This window comes from Polypterus senegalus, unplaced genomic scaffold (assembly GCF_016835505.1).
Source record: "Polypterus senegalus isolate Bchr_013 unplaced genomic scaffold, ASM1683550v1 scaffold_1103, whole genome shotgun sequence".
Lineage (NCBI taxonomy): Eukaryota > Metazoa > Chordata > Cladistia > Polypteriformes > Polypteridae > Polypterus > Polypterus senegalus.
The window spans coordinates 87267-99623 of record NW_024384925.1 but is presented as its reverse complement, the minus strand read 5'-3'; positions in this window follow the sequence as shown (position 1 = coordinate 99623).

Genomic DNA, 12357 nt, shown 5'->3' with positions numbered 1-12357 from the left:
AAAATTATGTATGTACTAGGGGTTTCTATTCCCTGCTTCGCTTCTAAGCCCTGGTGTGCTATGCACCAGCCACTTCGCAGCTCTTCCGCTCGCATATGGGTAAGCGGATGTATGATTTAAACAGATTGTTATTTTCATGGAAACTGTTACATATGCATAATAGAACTAACTATTTACATTACAGCGAGTAATTTACCATAGTAAAAAATAGTAAAATATAATAAATTGAAAAAATTATGTTTCATGTTGAGTTAGAGGTATTCATTGAGTTATACATTTTTGTTCTGTTTGGCTTTGAAATTAACAGGCAAATATTTTCTAACTTACACTTTTACTATAAAACTTCTGTAAAACAATATTTGGAATTAATTTTTTCATTAATATCGCATTGAATTTTGATTCCGTGTTTGGACTTACATCGTGACAATGCAATGTATCACTGCCTGTGAGTGAATATCGTTTCTTTCTCTAATAAATAAACCAAATTTTTGGAATGTTTGTACCTGTGATTTGTTAATTGCCATAGCAATAGCTATTCTAATGGGAAACTATAAACGCTTTAATACGAATGGCATATCAAGATCTCCTTTGGTGTCTAATGTTATCTGTGGAATATGTACTACATTACCTTTCTTGTCGCCTGTTAAAATTGTACATGTTAGAATTGTTCACCAATTTTCAATACAACTAATCTTGTCCCATTGCATAGGCCATCACTCATGCATAAATTTACACAATAACATTACGATACATCCTTCTTTCAATAGTAATTCAGCCAGTGGAAGGCCGGATGGTGTTAACGCTTGTAGATATTCTATGGGATATTGTAAGTTGATGTTTTCATCTTCCGCACCATCACCACCAACTGGATTTCACTTTCACCAAACAACAAATCTTTTAATTCTTGCTGACACGTCTCTTCATTGGGAAGAAACACTACCTTTGCCTGATGGCAACATGAATTAAACGATCTACAAGTCTCCGAACAATATCTACATACTTCTGTCATATCACCTATGTCCATTGTCACAAGAACAACACCATACTGTATATTCGATCTCTTTTGCTGTTCCGTTATTTCATGAGTAATAATTTCCGTTTGCTAGCGCTTAAAGCGATCTTTACTATCAGTTTTTGAGACTTTCGAATTTTACTACTTTTATAATCTGTAACTTGCTCTGCATGTGTATCGCAACATTTTTTTGAGGCTTTCAATTCCACTGCTTTCATAATCTTTAGTCTGCAGTGCATATGTATCGCTCCAACATTTTTGAACCTGTTTACAACGTTCTACTTTGTCTTCTACTCTCTGTCTTTTATTTCCAGCCCCACTTGGACCTGCTAAGTTTTCAGTTCCACTTGGTTTTGGCTGATTATTACTTTCCTTATTTTCTGAGTTTGCACTTAGATTATTATTGTTCTTTTATGAGTTCTTTTCTCTTCTAGCTTTTGGGCATCTTTCTTTGCACTACCCTTTCTTCTTCGCTTAGTCGTTGACGTGTCATCTAGAACGTATAAAATTATTCTGCAGAAAAGGACTACAACAAAGGAAATGAATAGATTGTATATATAAAAATACTGTCCAGAAAAGCTTATTTAAAGGATGAAACTGCAGACTTTTCATAAACGGCTTAAAATGAGAAACATGTAAAAATCTTTAAGAGCCGAGAGCACAGAAAGTGTGTCTGGCAAAAGCATTCAAATGAATGAGAGGTGAGAGGACCGTGTGGCCTTGGGCCATGAACCGAAATGGTTGAGACCAACTTGAAAAAATGTCTTGGCAATAATCTCGCCTCGCCTCAAGATTTTCTTTTATAATAGATATATATATTACACAACTTAACTTTATATATTGTGTTTTTCAAGTTATACAGGTTTCATTTTGAATATGAGTGGAATAGTGGGAATAACACAAAAACTAGTAGTTTTGTCCTTCTTACATGCAATTTCAATGATTCAGTCACTCAATAAGCTGTCCAGTTAATTAATGTGAGATTACAAGTTACCTGAAGAAGGGGCCTAAGCTGTCTTGAAAGCTTGCATCTGTTCAGTTAGCCAATAAAAGGTGTCATTTTGCTTGGCTTCTCATGTGAGATTAAAATTGTATTTGTGAAACCACATTAAACCAGGAAATACAAAGAAGTAGCACTCATGGTTCCAAACCAGCAAGGACCTCTTGTGTTTATAGAATCAATCTATCCATTTTCCTAACCCACTTATCTAAGGTAGGGTCAAGAGGCAGCTGAAGCCTGTCCCAGCAAACATTGACCGCTAGGCAGGAATAACACCTGTACTAGTTGCCAGTCCAGTATAGAGTGAAACCACACACACTCACCCACACTTACACTTTAAGGCCAGTTTTACAATGCTAACTCATCTAATGTAGTGGAAACCTACAAGAACACAGGTAGAACATGCAAACTCCACTAAGGGAGTGCCCAGCACTTGAAATCAGAGCTATATTTTGTGAGGCAGCAGAACAAATTCTCAAATTTATGACAGCAGACAAACTGAAGCAGTGTAGATATCAGATGCGACACTTGCATCAACATTTAAAACCACATACTTTAAATATTTGTTTTCTTGCCCTAACCCATTATGTAAATAACACCCAGGCAATACTGAGTACTTCAGCTAGTAAAATGTAAGTTAAACTTTTCTTGAAGAATCTGTAATAGTCAATTTTGGCACTGCCAACTCTGGCATAGTTTTGCGTTTTGATCCAGAGGGCGTCTGCACAGTAAGCTGTTGTTTGTTATTTCTCCCATCACTGGCCAACTGTTTCGGTGCAATATCTATATGTTGTTTCATTGCAGAGCTGTTCTCAATATTTTCTTACTATATGAAAGAGCCCAGCAAAACATTTCATTTCAGAAGTGCTAATTTTTGGATTTTTTAAAATGTTTGAGCCATGAGATCACTAGGCTGTTCAGTCTGTGCAGCTGATCCAATCTGACCTGCAGTAGAAAGAATGCTTATTTTTAAAATGCCAGCTTCCCAGCAGCAGGTGGGTTGCCATATTGCAAACTTTGTTTCAGATTTTAAAACACATCTGCCAAGTCATCCAGATCATTTATTGAATATGATTTATTTATAGTTTAATCACTGGGAGAAAATACCTAAAATAACTTAAAGCTCTCATATATTTAGGATTTTATTACTGATGGCGACTTTTCTTTAGATGCACAACATAAGTGGCCAGTGCTGGCATAAATATTCCAGTTTACTTTTTGTCACAGGCGTACATAAGAAACACTGAAGGAGCATTTTCTTAAACTGAACACTTAACAGTGGGCATATTCAGTAATTTTAAGGCTTTTTTCACTTTGGAGCCTCATTGCTTTGATTGTGAAGAAATAATATCCACTTAAAAAGTACCAAATTGTCAGAGTGCACTTGCAAGTAATAAAATTGGCAATGGGCAAATGTACTGTACTATATTTAGGACTAACAAATAATATTATAATCTTATAAGAAAAAATACTGTGGCTATAAATTTTGTCCCAACATTACTCACCAGTTTAAATGTATTATGTTAAAGAGCTTCACACTGCTAAAACAACAATTGTCAGGTGGTTTAGTGTAATTTAATTACTTATAGTCTTGTTCTAAGTTACAGTTCCAGAGTGTTTCCTTTTCAGGTATTCATACATGGAAATAGTGCTGCTTTGGAACACCTTATCTGTTTTACATAGTGAAAAAGAATTTTTAAATTTTTCTAGTAAAATTCTCCCATGAAGAGATGAATTTTGATATTTGAAGAAACCTTAATCTGTAGAATGTTGTGCAGCTGCTGTCATGACTAGCCTACTCAAAAACTGTACAGAGTATTGGGTGAGGTGCAGGGACAATAAGTCATTTAAGAAAATTTGATTCAACTTTGCTTTTCTTAAATGATTACATCAAATAATTGTGGTAACTGGACTGTATAGTCTCATTGGAAATGGCTTTGATTCTTGTTTGGAAACTCAGTAGCATCCCTACATATTATAACCATTGACATTATTGGTACTTCCATTGTGAGCCCAAATGTGAGGTGGTCTTTATTACTTTATCTGAATGCTTTCTTTTAAAATTATGTACTATATTCTGTCCCATAGAATGCCATTCAACCAGTTTCCAACTTGAAACTATATGGAAAGTAAATATACATTATAATACATCCAACTCTGTTAATGCTCAGAATCCCTTTGCTATCAGTATTACTTATTGTGACAAATAATCTTACAGGATATTTACAAGTTCAGTAAAATCTTTATTGGCTAATTTGTTACCAAAAGCACCACAATTTCCTTCATCAGTGTTATTAACAGTAAAATATTGGTCAAGTTTTCAGTATATAACATCCACTCTTCAGTACTTCTGCAAAAGTCTCAGTTTTAGTGATGTAACCTGACACTTCAGAAAATTCTCATCCTGGCATTTGCTGATTGCAGGTAAAAGTGTAATTTATTAGAATTATTGGAGAGTGGCAAGTGAACTCCCAATATACTTGAGTCACTCTGACTAGACAAAGATGTTACTAAGCTTACAGATATAGATCACAAATAACAGCCAGAGAGCAGTTAATCATTTTATTTACTGATAAAAGTAAGAAACTTAAGATATACAACTTATTACATGGTCAGACTTATGCCATCTTTTAGTTGAGCCTGGTAGAAATCTTTCATTCTACAGTATAATAGAAAAACACGTACTGTATGTACAAAACTGGATATATACAGTACACATAAAAATATAGAAATAAATAAAAGATCATTTCATTCACTCTAACCATCTGGCAAAAATCTCTTTTTATACCATCCTAAATCTTCTAGTATATATATTCATACATTGAATTGAAAGTCACATAGCACCAGTGCCCCTAAATACACTGAAAAGATGTAGATGTTTTGGGAGGTATTTATTTTAACCACAATATTTGATGAAGGCATGACCAGTTGAGAAGTTTGACATTTTCAGTCAGGTCACTAACATTAAATTTGAATAAATCTTTAAATCATTGTGCAAGTATGACTGCTACTGATGTGAACTGCTGTTTTAAGCAGTAGATCACTTAAAAGTAAAGATGATGCAATGATAATGAAATTTGTTGGGTTAAAACTTTCCACCGCATAGGGTCCACCAATATTGAACTTTAGAATCACAAGTTTAATTGATTCACATGTGCTGTGCCTACACCTATGTTTGTGTACATAATGGGTAAGTAACACCAGGCTTTTTCTACAACCAAGAATAGCAAAATCTCATAAATCTCTGTTTGTGGAGGAGTATATACTAAGTTAAACATACTTAAGAGATTTTCATAATAAATGTATAGAAATCCAAATCTAGGTGTCTACAAATCCAACTTGATCTTGCAGAATTATAGAAAGAACTTTTCTGTTTGCCACCACTTTGTCCAGTGTCTTGACACTAGTGTTTAGCAGGAAAATGTGTCTGTAGGAAAAGTATTTTAAAAGACTTATTTTTCATGGGAAAATGGAGTTTGAATTCCAGCACAGTTTAGTAGAGTTTTTCTTGCCTGACTTAAATGAACATAAATACCAATACCAGGCATAATTTAGCAGAATTTTTGTGTAAAAGTTTGTCAGATAGATGCCTGTGCCTGCGGCTTTTCACGTTCTAGAGATTTAGCAACATCCTAAATCTCAGAGTATTAAATGTTATTAAAATTGTTCAATTAGAGCGTTATTTTATTACAGTCTAAGAGTAAAATATCTTTTAATATTCCTGAAATATTTTGCTTATCTTTGTATGGTCAGTAACTTTGGTTCTGTTGATTTTCTTATGAATTAGAGTCTCCAGCTTAGCAGAAAGGATAACATGGCCTCACAAAGTCCTTAAAGCAGTACAGGGCCTTCACTTGCCAGTCCATAAGATCCTTGTCCCAATCCAGCGAGTCCCCAGCTAGATTACTGCAATATGGTTTAGAACATCTTAGTTATATATTTGACCAGCTGTAGTGCCTGGCATTGCCTGGATGTATTTGTAGAATGGGTTAAGGAAAGCAAAGGTTTATGTGCTTTTAAATGGTGACCCTGTTGTTATTGTGAGCTGTCTGATGTGTCATCCACACGGTCTTGCTATCATTGTCTCTATTCTCAGGTTCGATGGAATTCCAGAACTATGGTAACTCCTTGGTGGGTTGTAACCATGAACACTGTTATGTCTGACTCATCCTCTTAGCTCAAGGTGGACATTTGGTAGTGCTTAAGTTATGAAGAAAAGTTGACAAAGCAGGAGTTAAAACAGCCCATTGATTTTCATTTGTGTTGTGAAGCAATTCCACTCTCAATCAAGCCTCATCCAACACTTCCTGCAAAAGCGCAAGATACTCTTTTTAAATTACAGTAGATACAGTAGGGGTAGCACGCGTGTTACAAGGGTAAGTAATTTTAAACTCTTGTTGTTTAGTCTGCTGGTCTAACTCCAGTCTGCTCAGATGTTTCAGCTGCTTTAAGCCAGAAGCTGGCACTGGAGTGTAAACTGTAGCACATAGGAAAAATTTTTAAAAACACACCGAGACCCCAAGAGCCAAAATGTTTGGTTCCAAAGTAATCTACCTTGTTCCATATGATCCTGGAGAGCAACAGTGCAAAATTTGGTCCAGATAGGCCAAAGGGTGTAGGACTGTATAGGGCAGGGGTCCTTGTTGCTGCTGTTTTCATTCTAACCCTTTTCTTAATTAGTGACTTGTTTTTGCTGCTACTTAACTTCTTTTGAATTTATTTTAATTTAGCTTGTTTTTATAAGATTTGTTCCCCTGAATTTCTTCATCATTCCTCTGAATTGCTTCATTTCTTTCCTTAAATGGGACCCATACAGAAATGAAATGTGAAATGAGTGCGCCAACAGAAGACAAACTAAGTCAGGGCCTCAAACTCAAAACCAATTTCACTCCAACCAGCTGCTTAATGAGGTGCTAATTCTTGTCGTTAATTAAACACGTTCTTTAATTCCATGGCTTGTTGCTGCTCTCATGGTGCAATGACATACATTTCTGAAATTGTTGATTTTCTCTTTTCTAAGAACACTGGGAAAATATTTTGGGGACCTGAGCAGATCAACATTCCTGAGACCTTTATCTTTCTTTATTTTCAGATATTGTATGATGGTCACAGTTTGCTGGTCATGTTTTGGCTCATTTTGCATCTCATTATTGTTTAGCTGCTAATTAAGGAAAAAGAAACAATTAAGGGTCTATCTTCAAGAGCAAGTCAATTAAAATGAGTTGAAAAGGAGTTAATTAGCAGCAGAACAGGTCACCAATTAAGAAAAGGGTTAGAATGAAAACCTGCAGCCACTGTGGCCCTCCAAGACCTGAGTTGGGAACCCTAGTGCTTCCGTTAGGTCAGATTATCTCAGGGCACAACGTGAGCTACCACAGCTATGCTGATGACACACAGCTGTACTTATCAATAGCTCCTGATGACCCCGATTCTCTTGATTCACTAACAAAATGACTGACTTGTATCTCAGAATGGATGAATAGTAACTATCTCAAGTTAAATAAAGAGAAAACTGAAATCTTAGTGATTGCCAATAATGGATACAATGAGGCTATTAGAAATAAACTGGATACATTAGGATTAAAAGTCAAGACGGAAGTAAAAAGCTTAGGGGTAATTGTTGACTGTAATCTAAATTTTAAATCGCATATTTATCAGATCACTAGGACAGCATTTTTCACTTAAGAAACATAGCAAAAGTTAGACCTCTTATATCATTGAAAGATGCTGAGAAATTAGTTCACGCTTTTGTTTTCAGTCGACTAGATTAGTGTAACGTACTCCTCTCAGGACTACCCAAAAGACATAAATCATTTGCAACGAGTGCAGAATGCAGCTGCTAGAATCCTAACTAGGAAAAGGAAATCCGAACACATTTCTCCAGTTTTGATGTCACTACACTGGTTACCTGTGTCATTCAGGATTGACTTTAAAATTCTGCTTATGGTTTATTTAGCCTTAAATAATCTCGCTCCATCTTATATATTGGAATGTCTGACACCCTATATTCCAAATCGTAACCTCAGATCCTCAAATGAGTATCTCCTTAAAATTCCAAAAGCAAGACTCAAAAGAAGTGGTGAGGCGGCCTTCTGCTGTTATGCACCTAAAATCTGGAATAGCCTGCCAATAGGAATTTGCCAGGATAATACAGTGGAGCACTTTAAAAACTGATGAAAACACATTATTTTAACATGGCCTTCCCATAATTTCACTTTAACTTAATCCTGATACTCTGTATATTCAATTCATCATAATAACTATTCATGGTGACTCTGAAATCTGTACTGACCCCAACTCTCTCTTCTGTTTCCTTTTTCGGTGTCCTTTTGGTGGTGGCTTGTACCACCACCATCTACTCAAAGCACAGTGGTGTTCCAACAATGATGGATGGATTAAAAGCCAGAAGTCTGTATGACCATTAACATCAAGTGACTCCGTGAGAACCCTAAATACAAAGAGGACTATTTCATTTATGTTAGGTAGAATGCCCAGAGGAGACTGGGTGGTCCTGTGGCCTGGAACCCTGCAGATTTTATTTTTTCTCCAGCCGTCTGGAGTTTTTTTGTTTTTCTGTCCACCCTGGCCATCGGACCTTACTCCTTTCTATGTTAACTAATGTCCATCCATCCATCGTCTAACCCGCTGAATCCAAATACAGGGTCATGGGGTCCGAGCCAATCCCAGCCAACACAGGGCACAAGGCAGGAACCAATCCCGGGCAGGGTGCCAACCCACCGCAGGACACACACAAACACACCCACACACCAAGGCCAATTTAGAATCGCCAATCCACCTAACCTGCATGTCTTTGGATTGTGGGAGGAAACCGAGCGCCGGAGGAAACCCACGAGACACGGGAGAACATGCAAACTCCACGCAGGTAGGACCCGGAAGCGAACCGGATCTCCTAACTGCGCAGCAGTGCTACCACTGCGACACCGTGCCGCCTTTAACTTATGTCTTATTTTAATTTCTTATTTTGTCTTTTATTTTTCTTTTCTTCATTATGTAAAGCACTTTGAGCTACGTTTTGTATGAAAATGTGCTGTATAAATAAATGTTGTTGTTGTAGTAGGGAACAGAGAGACATTCTATTTTATACCTATATAGATAGGCAAGTATCTTATTAGCGTTTTGTCTGTAATCACAATAAGATGGTGTAATTTAAGTATTAGTTGCTTAATTTCCTTTTAGGTCAAAAACTGAATGCAAAGTTAGTCTACTTTAATAACACTCACCAGTGAATAATTCTGCATGTTCTGTCTGACAATACAATAATAAACAGCTAATACAAAAGCAATAGTAAAGTTACTATTTTCTAATTTATAAGAAGCATGCTACAGGTGAAATGCTAGCAGTTCAAATCTTACAATATCAGTTTGTGCTGATCTTATTTGTTTGTGTATATGTTGCTTTTAATACATATCAAGAGGCCTGTGGTACTCAACCCCAAAACGAAAATTATCTTTTCATTTTCTTATGGAATTCAGCTGTGTGTGTTAACTGAACCTTAATATATGACACAAGGATTCCCACTTATACAAATAAAATTAGTTTATTTGTTTATATATTAATGTTATGAAATGACCAATACTTTATGTGATATTAACATTCACTCAATAATTGGATATTCCAGGTTTACCAATAGCTGTAATCAGATATTAGGTCTCTTGTGGTGCTTTGGAAGAATTTTAGTCTGGTCCACCTTTCAGAATAACTTTATCTAAATGACATTTGTGATTTTGGCAAACTTGAAAATTCTTATTAGAAAGAAATATTTTCTGTCTTGCTGCTCTGCCATGGATGCCATTTTTCCCAGTGTGTTTCTGATTGCTGAGGTCATGGATATTGTCCTTAACCAAGGCAGAGAAGCCTATTGGTAAGAAACAGGAAATCAATAGCTTGCATGAAAGTTATAAAACAGACATGTACCTCTGTACAAACTAACAAAATAATAATACATAGTGACATGTGATCTACTATAGAGTAAGACAGATACACGATGACTGTGAATCTGAAATTGACTGTTTGCTAAAATAGATTCCCATTACTGAAGATATTTTCATGTCCCCTCAACACCATTTGTCTTGTTCAGAAGGTTCACCAGTGCATTCACTGTTTGAGAATATAGACATACAGTAGGTCAATCTGTCCACCCAGATTCTCAGTAATTTTTATAGATGCACAATGGACAGCATACTGAATAGTTCAAAGGCAACTGAACATTGGGAGAACACAAAGCCATATACTGGGTGGTTAAAAAGCTGAGTTCATCACTGGAGCCATACTCTTATCCCTTATGCATTTTACATTATCTCAGACTCCACGCAGTAACAATTTTACTGAAGCAGAAAGTGTATATATGGACTCTCCTGTTCCTATGGGCCTTGATCATGCTAATCTGAGGAAAGTTTACCCAAGTACAAACATAAGGTAAGAGTTATGATTAGAAATGAGGAAACATGACATTGTTTTTACTGCATGAACAACTGAAAGAAAGGGAATGTTACAGAACTGTGTTGACATCTCTGAGTGTAATATGGTAAACTAGGGGCTTTGCCCCTGCTCGCTTCGCCACCAACCCCGTGTTTGGTTTTCCGGATACATACTTTTAAGATATTTATTTCTTTGAATTGTTGCTATTTCATTAGTTTCACTTTTATTGCAGAACTTCTGTAAAAATCATATTTGTAATCTTGCGAGTCCCAATATGCTGAATCTTTTTAATGAGGTCAGTGAGACATGTGTTTAATGACTTTGTACCATAATTCAGGATAGGTTTCTCTGTTTGGAATTTCAGCACAGACAAAATGATCTACATCATCAGCAGTTAATATATTTTTTTTTACAAAGTAACCAATAAATGCATGTGCGGTAAACTCCGTTTTTGAAATTCTCAAGATTCTTTATTTGTCACATGCATAGTTATACAGGATAACACGCAGTGAAATGCATCCTGATCCGCTTATCAAAAACTGTGCAAAATTAGAAGAATATCAGTTAGAGTAACAAAAGTCATAGACTGAAAGATAACAGAATAGTAGAACATAATAAATAAGTAAAATTATGTGAATAAAGTAGAATTAAGTGTTAAGGTGCAATAGTGTAGTGATTATTGTGCAAAACCAAAATTAGACTGGTGCATAGATAAATGAGGCAGTTTGTTTGTTTGCAGCTACTGTGATCTTTACTTTCTTTTTTTATATTTTCTAATTTTCTTACTTTCATATCATTTAACTTTCTCCACACGTACAGTATATAGCCCCAACCTTTTTTTTTTTTTGAGCCTTTCTAATTTCACTGGTTTCATAATCTCTAACCTGCTCTGCATTTGTTTAGCCAGCGCTTGTAAACGTCTTTATGAAGTTCTACTTTGTCTTTTACCCTGTCTTTTTATTCTAAGCCCGATTAGACGTGCTTTTTCATTTCCACTTGTTCCGGGATGATAATTACTTTCCTTATTTTCTGAATTTGCACTTGATTATTCTTTTTGATCTTTTTCTCTTAAGCGCTTTTGAGTCTCTTTTCTTAGCACTGCTCTGTTCATTGCATAGATGTCATTTAATTTAGAGCGCACTTTCCTTATACAGGAGTGCAGAATTATTAGGCAAGTTGTATTTTTGAGGATTAATTTTAATATGGAACAAACACAGTGCTATCAGTCAATCCAAAATGTTAATAAACCTGAAACCTGAATGTTTCACAACGGAAATGTGAGTGTGAACATCATCAGGGGAATACATATGTCACAATTATTAGGCAACTATTAGTGTGCAGATTTATTATGCAACTAAAGGAAAAATGAAAATTTTCCCATCTCACTTGTTTATTTTCATCTGTTATAGTGAGAATAATAAACAAACACCTCAAAATTTACAAATAAACATCTCTGACATTTCAAAAAATAAATCAATCAATCAATGACCAATATAGCCACCCTTCTTTCCAATAACAGTCATAAGCCTTTCCATTCATGGAGTCTGTCAGTTTCTTGATCTGTTGACGATCAGCTTTTTGTGGAGCAGTGACTACAGCCTCCCAGACACTCTTCAGAGAGGTGTATTGTTTTTCTCCCCCATAAATCTAGCGTTTAAGAAGTGCCCACAAGTTCTCGATAGGGTTTAGGTCAGATGAGGAAGGGGCCATGTCATTATTCCTTCATCTTTAAGGCCTTTACTGGCTGGCCACGCAGTGGAGAACTTCGATGCAAGTGATGGAGCATTGGCCTGCATAAAAATCATGGTCTTTTTCCTGTATCACTGTTTGAAGAAAGTGTCTTGAAAAACTGGCAGTAGGTTTGGGAGTTGATTTTGAGTTCATCTTCAATGCAAAAGGTCCAACT